The following is a 17,651-nucleotide window of genomic DNA, read 5'->3' on the forward strand; positions in this document are numbered from 1 at the left end:
CGATCTAGCCAAGGTTGCTTCTCGGCGAAGACTGGGCCTCGGGCGAGCCGAAGGTGTGTCCGTTGCTTGAGGGGGCCCTCGGGCGAGACGTGAATCCTCCGGGGTCGGCTGCCCTTGCTCGAGGCTGGGCTCGGGCGAGGTGAGATTGTGTCCTTTGAGTGGACTGAGCCTTGACCTTAATCGCACCCATCGGGCCTTTGCAGCTTTGTGCTGATGGGGTTACCAGCTGAGATTAGGAGTCTTGGGGGTACCCCTAATTATGGTCCCCGACACTATCTAACTTCCACTATTGGGGGCCTTCTTCCTTCCAAGGTCATCAAAACATAACTGTTGGGGACTTGTTCTCAAATGCTATGAGTTAAGAACAAGGCAACACAAAATATGTTAAACGTTAAAGCCCTTCGTCCTTCGAGGCATTATTTCCCTGAGGATATAATGATCTTCGGACGAAGGTTATGAAGGACATACCTTCATCAGTGCAACATACAATAATGAAAAGAGAATCATATGAAACGTATGAGGTAACATGAACAATTATATATTATATCAGCTCATTTCTATTTTACTATTATGTAAAAATAGAAATGATATCAAGTTACAAATATACCTTCGTGTACAATTACACTCATGCCCTTTACATTTGCTAATGACCCTATAGTAATCCATCGAGGTCTAAATAGCCTTTCCCCTTTTAAGTCGGTTCCCCTTTCTGCTACCACGCCGAAGCTCCCCTGCACACAGCTTCGGCTCTGCGCCAACCTTCGTATTCTTTATACTTCTTCACATTGAGGTTCTGATCCGAGTCCGAAGATACCTGTTCATGTATTACACTCCAGAAACATTGTTAAATCATGTTTTTGAGGACCTTCGGAAGACGAAGGCCCCCAACAGTAGCCCCTCGCAAGGTTAATTTGTTAGAATAGCAAATTCAGATTGCGATATGGACGAAGGCCCTAAGCTGAAGGTCCGAAAAAAACCTTCCCTTTGCTAGAATAGCAACAGTCAATGACAGACGGGGCCCTCCAACTTGGAGCGGGCTGGGCGTATAAATAAGAACTCACCCCGAGTACAAAATAAATTCTAGAAGGCTTATCTAAAGATACCGATGACATCGATAGTTATGATGCAGAAAGTGGGGGCAAAGACTCCGAAGATCGGCCCTGGCCACTGATAGACAACTGGGAGATGCCAAAAGAGACCATCAGCAACCCTAACAAAGGTGGTTTAGTTCGATTAAAATATACCTTCAGGTTTAGAGACCAATTTATCGAACCAGATGATGACTGGCTGAAGTGTGTTGAAAACACCAGTGATGAACTACTTGGAGCCTACTCCAAGTCTGAAGATAACGCACTATCTGCGGCCTTCGGAAGCCAAAAAAAGAAGAGGCTAAAGAGAGTTTTTGATGCTATTGGATTTATGTACCCTGACTACCGGTACCGCCAAGGGGGCAAAAGAGAAAGAGTGCAACTTTTGGGAAGGATGTTGCTTCAGCTGCTCCAAGCGAGCCCGCGCCGAAGAGGAAAAGGGTGAAGGTTCTTACTCACTGACCGCGCTTTATTGAACCGGCCTCAGTGCCTGAATTTTGCGGTGAGACCTCTTCGGCTACTGAAGCGAAAGAACCTGCTCCCCCCACGCAAAAGATTGAAGAGCCGGCTGAAGTGTCGAAGGCACCCTCAGCTAAATTAGCTGAGCCGAAGGTGGTTAATATTGAAGAAACAAGAGTCAAAGGGACAAAAATATTAGAAGTTCTAAGCCCTTCGGTAGAAGTGACAGTGCCAAAGGCACAAAAAGGTCTTACAGTGACCCCCAAGAGGAAAAGAATGGCCAGCGTACTGGATGTGTTGGAGAGGATAAAAACTTCAAGTTCTCCTCGAGGGAAAATAGCCGAGGCTTCACAAGCGCAGACTGAGATAAAGCTGACCGAAGCCGAAGCTACAAAGAGCCAGGCCGAGACCGAAGCTGGGCCTTGAGAGCCCGCCAAGGAGAAATCCTTGGAAACCGGAGAAAAGGCAACGGAAAAAGAAGCTACAGAACAAATTCTGCCTGAAGAAGCTGCCACTCCTACTCCCGAAGCACCTTCCAAAATTCTTGATTATATTATACGACATGCTTCGGGAAAAAGATTATCTGAGGAAGAGATTTTTGAAGCTAAACACTATGCCCGAGAACTAAAGTATCCGAAGGGGGCCTTAGTGTTCAATGGCACAGACGAAGATGACTTCTTATACTGTCTCCGAGACAACAAAGAATTATCTGTCTGTCGGGAGATGGCCAGGAGCATGGGGTTCCCGAAGCTCGAAGCTGGCTTCTGCGCCATGACGAAGGACGATCTTGCAGATAGCCTCGCATATAACAGTCTGAATGTACAAAAATTGTATATTTGGAAGTTTACGATTTCTGAACTATTCTTTTGCTCTTATATTAACTCATTCATTCTTTTCATATAGGGTTTAATATTTAGCAACGCCTTAAGGGCGCAAAAGAATGTCGAAGACGAGAGTTGCACTATTGCTCTCAACAACCTTCGAACAGAGGTTATTAAGCTGAGGAACGAAGCTTTGGAAAAAGATAAGATTCTACTTACATTGGTAGACAAGGTGAAGGGGGATGAAGCTAACTACAAGACCGAATCTGAAATCCAAAGGAACGAAATTGAAAACCTCCAAAAGCAACTGGTCGAAGCCAAATTGAAATGTGCTATTGCCGAAGCTGACCGAGATGCCAGTGATTACTGGAAAAATTATTGGGAGAAAACAGTTGTAGAACTTCGCTCCTCAAAAGAAAGATGTTATAAAAAATCTGTAGAATGTGTGAAGAAGATAAAAACTAGTTTCGCCAATGTTGGCGCATATTCAAGTGAAGACAACTTCGTATTGGGCGATCCCGAAGGCCCAATTGAATGGATCAACAGCAAGGCCGAAGCCTTTGAGGAGATCTTGAGTGATCGTGGGGACGTATGCACCTTCTCAGGTGCGAGGGGAATTGCAGCTATTTTTGAGAAGTCAGGTTGCGATCATGTGAAAGCTTTGGCCCAAGCCAAAGCTGCTTTATCGGTTAACGATACGAAGGACCCCTCGGCTGAAGCAAGCTTAGCAGGTGGAAAATTTTTTACTGACATCTGGGAGAATGGCGGTCGAGGGATGGCCCATGAGATTATAAAGAAGAGCGAAAAAGATAGTCATGACGCTAAGGAAGCAACGAAGGCAGCTGAAAAAACTGCGGAACTTGAAAGGCGAATAGGTATTGCTTAATGAGTTTTAACTTTATTGTTTATTTTTGTGACTTCGAACTGATTTACGTTTTCTACCGCAGCTGAACTATCGCCTCCCCCAGAGCCCTTCGAGTCATTGGTGGACCCAGAGGCAAAGAATCAGCAGAAATTATTAGCATGGCTGAAACTATTATGGACGAAGCTGTTACCCAACTGCTGACCGAAGCTGCAGACAAAGTTTTGAAAGAAGAAGAATAGATATTGTAAAAATATTACCAGAATATTAATGTAACATTTGCTGGACTATGCTTGTAATATTTGGTACTCATGGGTTTTTAATGTAATGTATAAATGGCTTTTGTAATCCATTTCTTTGCGATGCATGAAATTTTTATTGTACATACCGTTTTTGAGCCTTCGGCGAAAAACACCTTCCCTTCTTTTCATGCTTCGTAAAGAAGAGTTTTTATGCTTCGTGAAAAATCCTCTAATCGTCACAGAAACATTAATGCTTCGTTAGTAATAGACTTTCTTCCTCGATATCAGAGTGCTTCATAAAAAAAATACTCCAAGCGTCGTCATAACACTGATGCTTCGCCAATAATAGACTTTTTCCTCCACTTCAGAGCTGATAAAGCTGTATCGCTTCAAAACTTATTTTGTGCCTTAGCACAATTTCACTTTTTCGAAGAATTCTCCGAAGGTCAACATTGTATCCCCTTCTTGTGCCATTGATGCAATATGATGTATGATGTTATGTTATGCAAAATGATGTGATGATGTTATGCTATGCAAAAATGATACTTTGTGCCGAAGACACACACTCACATCCCCATATTGGAATACACAATCTCTTTGGTGTTTATTTTTCGGCTTCACCGTTTATTTTTCGGTGTATCAGCGCTGACTTTTCGCTGTAAGTTCTGCATTCCCTTAGGAACGTCTTTTGAACTTCTTCACCTTCTATTTCGGTGGTATTCGCGTTGACTTTTCGCGCTTCGCCTTATATTTCGGCGGTATTTGGCTCTGCATTCCCTTTGGAACGACTTTTGAGCAGAAAACTTACACTGTGCTCCCTTAGGAACGACTTTTTGTAGCTTCAGCAACTTACGCTGCGTTCCTTAAAACGACTTTTTGTGCTTCGGTGACTTTTTGGACTCCGTGAGTCTGTGGAGAAGATATATTTTCACTATGGCAAAAATGAAGCTATTACAAGGAATTGAAAACGACAAGAAAACTAGGTTTTCAACAATCGTTCCTTAGTAAGAAAGAGAATGACAATGAATGTAAAAGCTGATTCAGGGGTAGGATATCTCTTAGTAGATATACTTCGACTCTGGCACAGTGTTGTTGACTGTGCGAGCTTCGAACTCCTCCCTGAAGTCTCTCTGCTGATGGGTCTATTGGCTCCCTTCTGGCTATTGGCCGCGTGAATATGCAGGTTGTAGCGGTGGCGAAGGTGGAGGCTATGGCCAGGATGCCTGTGGCTGACTAGCCGAAGCAACAGACGCTACAGGATGGTTACCCACATACTCTGGTATGTAGGGTGAGTGATATGAAGCAGTATGCATGACCTGCTTCGGCTGGTTCTGCTGAGCTGCAGCCTCTGCTATTTCCTTCTGTTTCTGAATGGTGACATGTCACATCCTTGTAGTATGGCCCTTGTCCTCACCACAGAATAAGCAATAAATTTTCCTGGGTTGATCCCCAAACCTTCCTCCAAAAGCCCCTGGCGCCTCTGCCCCTTGGAGCTGGTGGCCGAAGATAGCTTTGTTGCTGCCCCCGAAGCTTGCGAGGAATATTGTGGCCTCTATTGTTGACTTCCCCTGTTGTCACTCTGGGTGGAGTGGATTGACTTGACATGTCTTGGGTGGATTCTCCCTCCGAAGCCCCTGGTCATCTCAGAGAACCTATAGGCTTCCTCCCTTCTTTGGCGAAAATCGTTGTCAGTGCGGATGTATTCATCCATCTTTTGAAGCAGCTTCTCCAAAGTCTGTGGAGGCTTTCTAGCAAAATACTGGGCTGTAGGTCCTGGACGAAGCCCCTTGATCATGGCCTCAATGACAATTTCATTGGGCACAGTAGGCGCTTGTGCTCTCAGACGCAAGAATCTTCGGACGTATGCCTGGAGATACTCCTCATGATCCTGCGTGCATTGGAACAGAGCCTAAGCTGTGACTGGCTTCATCTGAAAGCCCTGGAAACTTGTCACCAGCATGTCCTTGAGCTTCTGCCATGAAGTGATAGTCCCTGGCCGAAGAGAAGAATACCACGTTTGAGCCACATTCTTCACTGCCATAACGAAGGACTTGGCCATGACAGTTGTATTGCCTTCGTATGAAGATATAGTTGCTTTATAACTCATCAAAAACTGCTTCGGGTCTGAATGCCCATCATACATCGGAAGCTGAGGTGGCTTATACGATGGGGGCCATGGGATAGCCTGCAGTTCTGCTGCCAGGGGAGAAGCATCGTCAAAAGTAAAGGTATCATGATTAAAATCATCATACCATCCGTCATCATCGAACAAGCCTTCTTGATGAAGCTCCCTGTGTTGGGGCCTTCGTTCTTGTTCATCTTGAGCAAGATGGCGTACTTCTTCAGTAGCTTCATCAATCTGCCTTTGAAGGTCGGCTAGTCGAGCCATCTTCTCCTTCTTCCTTTGTACTTGTTGATGAAGCATCTCCATGTTTCTGATCTCTTGGTCCAACTCATCCTCCTGGGGTGTTGGACTAGTAGCCTTCCTCTTCTGGCTTCGGGCCTCTCGAAGAGAAAGGGTCTCCTGGTTCGGGTCCAGCGGCTGCAGAGCGGCGGTCCCTGTCGCTGAAGCTTTCTTCGGTGGCATGACGAAGGTCAATGCTTGCCGAAGGTGGTCGAAAAGGATTCACCGGAGGTGGGCGCCAATGATGGGGACTTGTTCTCAAATGCTACGAGTTAAGAACAAGGCAACACAAAAAATGTTAAACGTTAAAGCCCTTCGTCCTTCGAGGCATTATTTCCCTTAGGATATAATGATCTTCGGACGAAGGATATGAAGGACATACCTTCATCAGTGCAACATACAATAATGAAAAGAGAATCATATGAAACATATGAGGTAACATGAACAATTATATATTATATCAGCTCATTTCTATTTTACTATTATGGAAAAATAGAAATGATATCAAGTTACAAATATACCTTCGTCTCAAAAGAAGGTAATAGTGCAAGCGTGACGCAAAAGCAAATGCCAAGTCAGCGTGAACAGTACGGGAGCACTGTTCATCTATTTATAGGCACGGGACGTGGCCCATGCACAATTACACTCATGCCCTTTACATTTGCTAATGACCCTATAGTAATCCATCGAGGTCTAAATAGCCTTTTCCCTTTTAAGCCGGTTCCCCTTTCTGCTACCACGCCGAAGCTCCCCTGCGCACAGCTTCGGCTCTGCGCCAACCTTCGTATTCTTTATACTTCTTCACATTGAGGTTCTGATCCGAGTCCGAAGATACTTGTTCATGTATTATACTCCAGAAACATTGTTAAATCATGTTTTTGAGGACCTTCGGAAGACGAAGGCCCCCAACAGTAACTGCCCATATGTTTTCAGTATGACATGGATTGTTACAGGGGGCTTCAGCTTCGGGATAAAGGTTTCTTTTTATATAGCAAGGTGAATATGAAGCCCAAAGATAATAAGAATGAACGATAAAGCTGTCACTAAGGAGCTTCGGCTTTCATGTAATGATGAAGGCCGAGCATGATAATGATCAAAAAGGGACAAATACTACTTAGTCCTTGATGTTTTGTATTATATAAATAGATGAGTGTCAGGGACATGAATGTAATTTTATCTGGATCGAGTCCCATGCCTATAAATAGATGAACAGTAGCACCGTATTGTTCACGTGGAATTGTAATCACTCTCTCGTGACCTCTTCTTTGAGCAAGCCGAAGGTATCAATGTAATATTAACATTGTTAATATTTCCATATGTTTTGTGGGATGAATATATATATATATATATATGAATTGATGAAACACAACAATTATCTTCATCCATTTATATTTTTATTCATATGTTGATCTAATAAAGGTATGTCCTTCTTGACCTTCATCCAATGAGCATTTGACCCTTGTGGAGACAATGCTTCGAAAGATGAAGGTCCGTTATAATTAACGATTGTGTTGCCTTGTTATAGCATTTGAGAACAAGTGAACAACATTGGCGCCCACCTACGGTGAACCCCGAACGACCACCTTCGGCAAGCATCCACCTTCGTCATGCCGTCGAAGAAGACAACAACGCCAGGGGCTGCTCTGCAGCCACTAAACACAAATCAGGACACGCTCTCCCTGTGAGAAGCTAGGAGCCAGAAGAGAAAGGCTACTAGCCCAACACTCCATGAGGAGGAACAGGACCAGGAGATCAGGGACTTAAAAGCGATTCACCAGCAAGTACTGAGAAAGAAGGAAAAATGCTTCGACTAGCCGACCTTCAGAGAAAGATTGACGAAGTAGATGAGGAAATGCGTCATCTTACCCAAGATGACTAGGACCGAAGGCCCCAACACAGGGAGCTTCGTCAAGAAAGCCCAATCAACGAAGATGAATGGTACGATGATGTTCACCATGGTAACTTTGCTTTCGATGATGCTTCTCCTTTGGTAGCAGAGTTGCAGGCTACACCGTGGCCACCATCTTACAAGCCACCCCAGCTACCCATGTATGATGAGCATTCAGGATCCAAAGTAGTTCCTGATGAGCTACGAGGCAACAATATCCTCGTATGGGGGCAATACTGCCGTCATGGCGAAGTCCTTCGTCATGGCAGTTATAAGTGTGGCTCAGACATTGTGGCAGAACCACCCGAATTATTCCAGCTTAAGTGCCCATATCACGCCTCAGGGGCCGTAACACACTTAAATCGGAATAACCCGTCAGTCCTTCAGATCTAGTCTGATAGAGCCACTTAACCAGGATCAAATTCCACATTCTCACTCGAAGGTGAGTCACAGAAGAAATACAATAAAATAGGAAACTTCAAATTAAGTACTGAGTTATTACATAAATCGGAGTTTTTGCGTAGTAAATAAAGTTCACAAAATAAAGTGCAGCGGATAATCTATGTCGTCGGTAACGAGGAATCGGACAAGGCCTAGCCCACTACTCCTCGTGCTCCTCTCCTGTCGGAGCAACGTCCCACTCGACTGTCCAACCCGGTGGCAGGGTGGTAGGCCAAGTCACACCATCAACCATTTCCTGAATGGTACCTGCAAAAATTGTGCCACAAGCAAGGCTGAGTATACTAATACTCAGCTAGACTTAACCGGTGTGAGGAGTCTACTCCTCTACCTCTAGACTATGCAGCTGTTTGGCTGAGGGGTTTGGTTTGCCAAAAGCACTAGCTGTTTCTAAAAGCAAATTTTAGCTTTTCAAATTCTATCATCATTAACTTAGCTAGATTTGCTCCTTCTAAGCATACATGGTAACAATCAATTAGTTCAATCAACAAGTTATCTCATGTAACCACATTTCACTTCTTACTCGATGCAGTACAAGGAATCAAGCAGTCTCATTAGCTGCGAGAAGCAGACGATTCGAATCGAGTTTTAACCTTGCAAGGTAAACCTAAACACATGGCATGTCAGGGTACTCCGACCCCACACATGACAACCGTCCCCATCGATTCCCCGTCCGCGTCCAGGCCTCACTGCCTTGGCATACAATGCTCCACTGACCCCGGCTGCCGCCGTGCAGTGACCGCACTTGTACCCACCATAGCTAGCATGGGAGACCCAGTCTCAGGTCGCATGAGGGATAAAGTCTGCGTCTGGCTTCACTCAGGTACTAGGTTTACCGGTTACCATTTTTCCCGGCATGTGCTTAGTACGTTCAAAAGCTTGACTCAGGTATCCACACATTAATCCTTAATTCATTTTTCCCGTCTCATGGACAAGGCATCCTCCCTGGATCCAAGTCCATAGACTAACATATATCCCGTTATCAAGATGAATACAATCAATTCCTGACCTCGCGCGAGTGCTAGAAAAATCACTCGACTTCTACCAAGATCCTGATTAGCAAGCAGCTACTCGACCTAGCATAATAGTATTCATCTCAAAAAGGAATCCTAAGTTCATGCAACTAGAGGTTTCAAGCAACTCCTACACTTAAGTGCACATTTCAATCCTACAAGCATTAAGTGTAGTAAAGTAGCATATAATAATACGGTTATGCATAAAACTGGGGCTTGCCTTCAATTGCTGGGGCTGCGGGGAGATCCTCAATAGCAGCCTCTGAAGCCTGCTCCTGGTCCTCCTCTTGGACAGGTCCTTGCTCGGGGATGAGCACGTACTCTCCGTCGGCAAGATTACAATCTAATGAATGCAATGCGTAAGATATATGCATGATATGATATGTGCTTTTAGAAATCACAACTTTAAAGGTGTATGATCTTTTGAGTTAAACAAGTTAACTTTACTCATGTAAGACCCTTTAGTGGTATACTTGGTAATTCGGGTTAAACTTAGCTAAGGTAAGTCGTAGATTAAATTTTTGGGGTTCAACTGAATTCCTTTTAAGTCCTATGGAGAATTGGTAAGTTCTCAAGTTAGACTTATTGGGGTGAGGTTTATTTCTTCTTCCCTTTTCTTTTATTCTCTTTAATGTTTTGGAGTAGGTTTGAACTACAAGTTGCTTTTATAAACTTTTAAAAATTCTGCAAAAATTACAGTGGCTGGGTACTGGTGTATGTTTCTCTGTCTCAAAATTTGGGGATCAGAAAGTGAATAGTTTTCTCTGGATAAAATTATTAAATTCTAGGGCAGAAGGGGTGCTTTGAACTACAACTATTATTTAACAGTGGGTAATTCTCCAAAACTTATTTTTGCTGGCTTTTAGGTGTTATAACATGACTTGATACAAATTTCTAGTCATTAATACCTTTTAATTATTTTTCTATGGTTTTCTCAAGTTTCTAGCCAAATAGATGCTTTCTACTATCACTATATTTGAAACATATCAAACAACAGAGTTCTTATTTTTCTTGGTTATTATTTTGTGCAAGAGCAATCATTCTGAAGTTTGGCATCTTTTTGCTTAAGGGAAGGGGTGGTATGCATTATTTGAATTAAGTGGCCTTTCTCTTAAATCATTAGCAATTGGTATGAGTTTGCTTCTTTTTCATGGGTTGGCATTTTTATCTGGTAGTTCATCTCATTATGGACTTAGCAAATTTTTGGTTGCCCATTATTGCATCATTAGGGGCTATTCAAGAATTATTTGAAAAATGCCTTATCATCACTTTATATTTATTTTTCCTTACTTAAAAAGTTGGGCTGAGGTGTCCTTTATTTTTGTAGTGGGGCTCTGGTGGTTGTAAGTCCACTGGATTTTTATTATTCATTTTGGTGATAGTTTTGCTGCTCTAATAATTGATTTTCAGTCTATATAAGGCTAAATAAATAATTTTAATTTAAAACTGGTCCAAATTAATGGTCTCTGTATTTTCCTAGGTTCTCTGTTACATAAGTAAACTAGGAAAAATAATCTTAATCATTGTTCATTAATTTCTAATGCCTTTCTGATTTTCTCTAAGTTTTAGACAAAATAGCTTTAAATGAATAACTACATCATAATTTCTAATGCTGGGGTTCCTACTATTTTTAAACAGTGTCTAAATGAGGTTTGAACATCTACAAATTTTCTTAAGTTCAGCACAGAAGAAAAACTAATTTTCCTTAATTAAACAAGGTTTGGTGGGTTTCTGTTTTTAATTTTAAACTCTAAAATTTAGAATAGAAAGCATAGGGTTTATCATTTTTAAATGATAGTTCATAATATTCAGGAGCTAGCAAAATTGGTTTGACAACTTTTTATGAAGAATTCATCAAGTTATGGGTTTTCTAAGTTCTCTAGTCATTTTAAAAAGAATAACAGAATTGGTTTAATGGAAATCCACTTTGCACTGGGGTCCCTGGCGGGTTTTTAAGTTTTCCTCGCGAATCAGTCCTTAAGCTACTATTCACATGAGTCACTGACGTTACAGAAAACCCCTCGGGTTCTACAAATCCTAACCCGAGGTCCTCCTTCTACCTTAAACAGTAACCGCGGCGAAAGAAAGGGCGGAGGGGCTTACCAGCGGCGAGATTGCTCCGGTGAAGTGGTCGAGGATGAAGGGGAGGTCTCGGGGATCACAACGGTGTGCGGGTCGCCGTTGGAGATGGACGGAGTCGGTCGGTCCACGCGCGCAGGCGGGGATGCTCGTCGGCGGCGAGGAGTCCAGCCTGGTCACGGCGAGATAGTTCAATTGGATGGGTCAGAGAGGTCCACGGGATGCCAGAGAAGATATGAGCGCAAGGAATTGGGCGGAGACTCACTGGATAGCTCGGTCCACGCGCGGCGGCGGAAGACTGAAGTCCGGTGAGGTCGATCTCGGGCCTCCGGTGAAGTCCGGCCGGGTCCGAGGGCTTGGCAAGCTTCACGGGCTACTGGTAGAGCTACCCGAAGCACTGGCTCGCCCAGAGGATGGCTGGAGTGGGCTGGCCACGATGGCCGAAGCTCTGGCGGCAATGGCGGGCGGGATTGAGCTCGCCGGAGCTAAGGGAAAGTGGTTGGCCGGTGAGGGTGAGTGCGGGGCGAAGTGGGGCGCGCGTGGGAAGGCTTTATAGGCATGGCGCGGTGCACGGGCGGTCGTGGACCGGCGAGTGCGTGCGGGCGTGCACTGGGAGGCGCGGTGCGCGAACGGGCGTGAACCGGGGGTGTCAGCCACGGTCGAACACGTGTTCCCGTTGCCTCTGCCCATGTTCAAGCGCCGATTGGGTGCAAATCTTCGTGAATTTGGGCAAGATCGCTGTGAAGGATTTGTTCACCTGACCAAGCTTTGTCTTTTGTGTATGGACGTCGCGCGGTTTTAGGCTAGGGACAGGGAGTTGTAGCGTCACCAAGGTGCCAGTGTCAGAATGCCTGGTCCCGAGGTCAAACTGCGCCAAAACCGTGTCAAATGAATTTGGTTTGAGTTCAAACTTTTCCAGGATGTGTTCAAGGGAATTTGGCACAACTTTGATATTTGGATCTCCTGGCTTTGAGTTTCAAAAAACAGAGAACGCAGATGATCTTTGGGAAGAGGTCTGAAATTCAGAAATTCAGAAATCTGAATTTCTCTAAGGGTTCATAGTTCAAGGGCTGATTTGGGGATTTATTTGAGTTATTTTGGCTAAGCTTTCTCAATCTTTCTTGTTGCTCATTAAATATACTTTAATTTTTATAATTGGCTCAAGTCAAAATCTTAAACTTTTTATCCCCTTTTTCTTATTTTCTTGCATTTTGCTTATAGGGCTCACTTAGGGTTTTTATTAGGGTTGCACATTCTTACCCTTTTCAAAGACTCAATTGTTTTGATCATGATACTTTAAGTATATACTTGGTGAATTCTTTATTACTTAAGTTATTTTGATGCTCATGCTTACTTTGATTCACATGAAATAATGGTTCTTGGGTTGGTATTTGAGAGAAACCCTAGGTGACACTGGGGTGTCACAGCCTTCCCCCCCTTAAAGGAATCTCGTCCCGAGATTCGGGCCAGAGTCCTCCCAGGGTGAAGCAAAGGGTGAGACTTATAGGAAATGGGTGAGTGTTGCTATTATTAGGGTAAAACTGCTCTTCGAATGTCATTCTCTTTGCAACTTCAAAAGGAAGTCATTTTAGGTTTTACTTCATAGTTACTTCATTCTGAATTAAGATCATATTTTTGAAAATTAGATTCGAAGGGCAGGAGGAGGGGTTGGGGGTGATTACGTACCAGCTTCCTTAGGTAGGCAATCGGGGAAGTTGGATCTTAAGAATTCCTCGGTTTCCCAAGTAGCTTCCTCCTCTGAGTGATTACTCCACTGGACCTTGTACATCTTGATCGATTTAGCCCGAGTTGATCTTTCTTTGCAATCCAGAATCTTGGAGGGGTACTCTTGGTACGATAGATCTGGCTCTATCTCCAATTCTGGCTCTGCTATGATCTCGGTCGGCAATCGAACACACTTCTTCAGCTGAGATACATGGAAAACACTGTGAATGGCAGACATCTTGGAAGGTAACTTCAGCTTCTATGCCACGGGTCCACATGCTTCTATGATCTCATAAGGTCCAATGTAACGAGGGGCTAGCTTGCCTTTGATCCCAAACCTCTGCACTCCCTTGGTGGGTGATACCTTATGGTATACAAAACTTCCCACCTCGAACTGGAGAGGTTTCCTTCTTTTATCATGATAGCTCTTCTGCCTGGCCTGAGCAGCTTCTAGATTCTTCCTGATTAGCTTGACCTTCCTTTCGGCCTCAGTCACTAAATCAGGTCCAAAAACTTCTCTTTCACCAGGTTGAGACCAATTGAGTGGTGTCCTGCACCTTCTTCCATAGAGAGCTTCAAAAGGTGCCATCTTTAGGCTGGATTGATAACTATTGTTATAAGCAAACTCTACCAAGGAGAGGTGCTTATCCCAGTTCTTGCCACAATCGATCGCACAAGCTCTCAGCATATCCTCCAGAATTTGGTTTACCCTTTCCGTCTGACCATCAGTCTGTGGGTGGTAAGCTGAACTCCTGATTAGCTTGGTTCCCAAAGACTCTTGCAATTGTTCCCAAAATCTGGCAACAAATTGGGCTCCTCGGTCAGAAACAATGGTCCGAGGTAATCCGTGCAAACACACGATCCGGTCAATATACAATTCTGCATATTTCTGAGCCTTATCAGTGGTGTGCACAGGAAGAAAATATGCCGCTTTCGTCAATCGGTCCACAATAACCCAAATTGAATCATGATGACGAGAGGTGCTGGGCAGACCCACAATGAAATCCATGATGATGTCATCCCACTTCCACGAAGGTACGGACAGTGGTTGCAAAGCTCCAGCTGACTTCAAGTGGCTTGCCTTTATCCTCTGACAGGTGTCACATTCTGATACATACTGGGCTATCTCCCTCTTCATTCTGGTCCACCAGTACAAAGGCTTCAGATCATGGTACATCTTGGTGCTTCCCGGATGCATAGAGAATTTGGAGAGATGAGCCTCATCCAAAATTTTCCTCTTGAGGTCCTGGTCTTTAGGAATCACCAATCTACTTTTGAACCATAGCACACCTTTTTCATCCTGGCAGAAACAATTATACTTCTCAACCTTCTGATGGAGATTCTTCTTGATAATCTGCACTCCCTTGTCACTGAGCTGGGCCATGATAATCTGGTCTTGCAAAGCTGGCTCAACAGAAATGTGAGACAATGAACCAGAAGGAATCACTTCAATTTGCATCTTGCTCAACTCATCACACAAGGTGTTAATGCGAGAATCCATCAGAACGCAATTGCATTGCAACTTCCGACTCAAGGCATCTGCTACCACATTAGCTTTTCCTGGGTGATAATGTACCTCCAGGTCATAATCCTTGATCAGCTCTAGCCATCTTCTCTGCCTCATGTTGAGATCAGCCTGAGTAAAAATGTACTTAAGGCTCTTATGATCAGTGAAGATGTTGCAGTGGGTTCCCATTAGATAGTGCCTCCACATCTTCAATGCATGAACCACTGCTGCCAACTCGAGGTCATGAGTGGGATAGTTTTGCTCATGAGGCCTGAGTGCTCTTGAGGCATAAGCAATGACTCGGTTGTCTTGCATCAAGACACAACCTAGCCCGGTGCCAGAGGCATCACAATATACATCAAAAGGCTTGCTGCTGTCGGGTTGCGCCAATACTAGTGTTGTGGTTAGATGCTGCCTTAATGCATGGAAGGCATCTTCGCACTTTTGACTCCACACAAACTTGACTTCTTTCTTCAGCAACTCAGTTATAGGCTTCGCAATTCGAGAGAAGTCCGGAATAAATCTTCGGTAATAACCAGCTAATCCCAGAAAACTCTGAATCTGGCGAACAGTTGTTGGTGGCCTCCAGTTCATCACCTCTTGCACTTTATCAGGATCAACAGCTATTCCAGCCTGAGAGATAGTGTGACCCAAGAATTTGATTTCCTTTAGCCAAAAATCACACTTGGATAACTTGGCATAAAGGTGGTGCTCTCGCAGACGTTGAAGTACTACATGCAAATGCCCGACATGTTCTTCGTTCTTTGAGTACACCAAAATATCATCGATGAAAACCACCACGAACTTGTCCAATTCCGGCATGAAAACAGAATTCATCAGATACATGAAATATGCTGGTGCATTTGTCAGCCTGAATGACATCACCAAAAATTCATATAGCCCATATCTGGTTGAGAATGTCGTCTTCGGAATATCACTTGCTCGTATCTTGATCTGATGGTAGCCAGAGCGAAGGTCTATCTTGGAAAATACCTTGGCCCCGACCAACTAGTCAAAAAGAACATCAATACGAGGCAAAGGATACTTGTTCTTGATAGTTACCGCATTAAGAGGGCGGTAATCTATACACAGCCTCAAGCTTTCATCCTTCTTCTTCACAAATAGTGTTGGACACCCCCAAGGCGAAGTGCTTGGGCGAATAAAACCCTTATCCAGCAACTCTTGCAACTGCTTCTTCAACTCTGCCAACTCAGCGGGTGGCATTCGGTAGGGCCTCTTGGAAATTGGGGTCGTACCCGGTTGCAACTCGATGGCGAATTCAATATCCCGGTCTGGTGGCATTCTTGGCAATTCATCAGGGAAGACATCTGCATACTCACAGACCACTGGGATCTTCTTCAGAGGTAGCTCCGTCATAGAGAAAGCACATGACTGAGAAGAACCCTGACTAGGCAGAATTAAAGTGAAATTCCCGCAGAATGGAGAATTAACTTCCACGGTACGGCTGGCTACATCAAGCACAACTTGGTGCAAGGTCATCCAATTTGCTCCTAGAATAATGTCCACATTTTCCAATCCCAACACAAGAAGAGTGGTTTTGACAATGTGGCTTCCCAGTTGAATAGGCACACTTTGGTTTAATTGATTAGTTGAAATTTTACCCCCAGGTGTGACTATCATGAATGACCCTTTTGAGTGAGAGAATGGCAGTTTGCATTTAGCGCTGAACTTTTGGCTAATGAAACTATGAGATGCACCAGAATCAAACAGAATTAAAGCAGGTTGATTATAAACTGAAAAGGTACCGGTCATGATAGGAGCTCCTTTAGGTACTTCCTCCAGAGTAGTGAAGTTGAGCTTTCCTTGCCTGACTTGCACCTTCTGCTTTCTTCCCTTGTCTTGATTTGGTGATGGCATCTGCCTCTGCTGGTTCCTGGGACAATTCTTGGCATAATGGCCCACATTGCCACAAGTGAAACACTTGTTCCCATTGCCCTGGCGGAACTGCTGCTACTGCGGAGGCTGATTGTTTCTTGGGGCGGGAGCTGGATAGCGGTTGGGTGCCGGCTGCTGCTGCTGCTGAGGTGGCCTGATCACCCATCTGCCTGCCTGCTGCTGAAAACCCCTGCTCTGATTGTGAGAAACAATCCGGAACCTCTGAGCCTGAGCGGATGGTGTTGCCATTGGTGCCTTCCTCTTCTTCTCTGCCCGGTGAGCAACAATGCAATCCTCCTGGGAGATGGCCATGTTGACCAACTCATTGAAGCTATCAGCCCGGACAGTGTTGAGTCGTTCCCGCAGCTTGGTATTGAGACCCCTGCGGAAGCGATCCCTCTTCTTTTCATCAGAATCAGCATGATACCCTGCATACTGGCAGAAGTCGTTGAAGGCTTGCGCATACTGCAGTACCGTGCGGGTTCCTTGATTAAGGGCCAGAAATTCATTCAACTTCCGATCAAGAATGCCAGCTGGGATGTGGTGTCCTCTGAAGGCAGTCTTGAATTCCTCCCATGATACCTCACGATCAGTGGGGAGCATAGCACGGAAGTGGTCCCACCAAGTCCGAGCAGGGCCGCGAAGCTGCTGTGCGGCGAAGCGAGCCTTGGCTTCATCAGGGCAGTCTCCCGTGAGGAGGGGAAACTTGGACTCGACGACGCGAAGCCACACGTCGGCGTCCAACGGATCCTCTGCCTTGGTGAACAAGGGTGGCTGCGTGCTCAGAAACTCCTAGTAAGTTGCCATTGCCGGAGGTCGCTGGTGCTGGCCTCCACCATGCTGCTGAGGGTGGGGCTGGCGCTGCAAGAGCTGTCGCAGAATCTCATTCTGCTGGGCCATCAGCTCCTACACTGTGGGAGCTGGAGGAGGTGGCGGGGGAACCTGCTCGTTATGCCCGCGACGCTGCCTAGCTGCCATCTGAAAACAGAGATTGCCGCCATTGTTATCCCAACTCACGGTTTCGAACGACAAGATATCATCTCATATGGAAGGAAAAATGCCATAATCGTAATATTAGGTTCGAAATGAAGATAACATGGTGACAAAGATCCCACAGATTTCAAAAGTTTACAGGGTTACATCAATCAGGGGAAAGTACCCATAAGCCTAGTCCAAAATGTGATATTTCTAAGCTCGCATAGGTTTCT

Source organism: Zea mays, chromosome 8 (genome assembly GCF_902167145.1).
Source record: "Zea mays cultivar B73 chromosome 8, Zm-B73-REFERENCE-NAM-5.0, whole genome shotgun sequence".
Taxonomy (NCBI): domain Eukaryota; kingdom Viridiplantae; phylum Streptophyta; class Magnoliopsida; order Poales; family Poaceae; genus Zea; species Zea mays.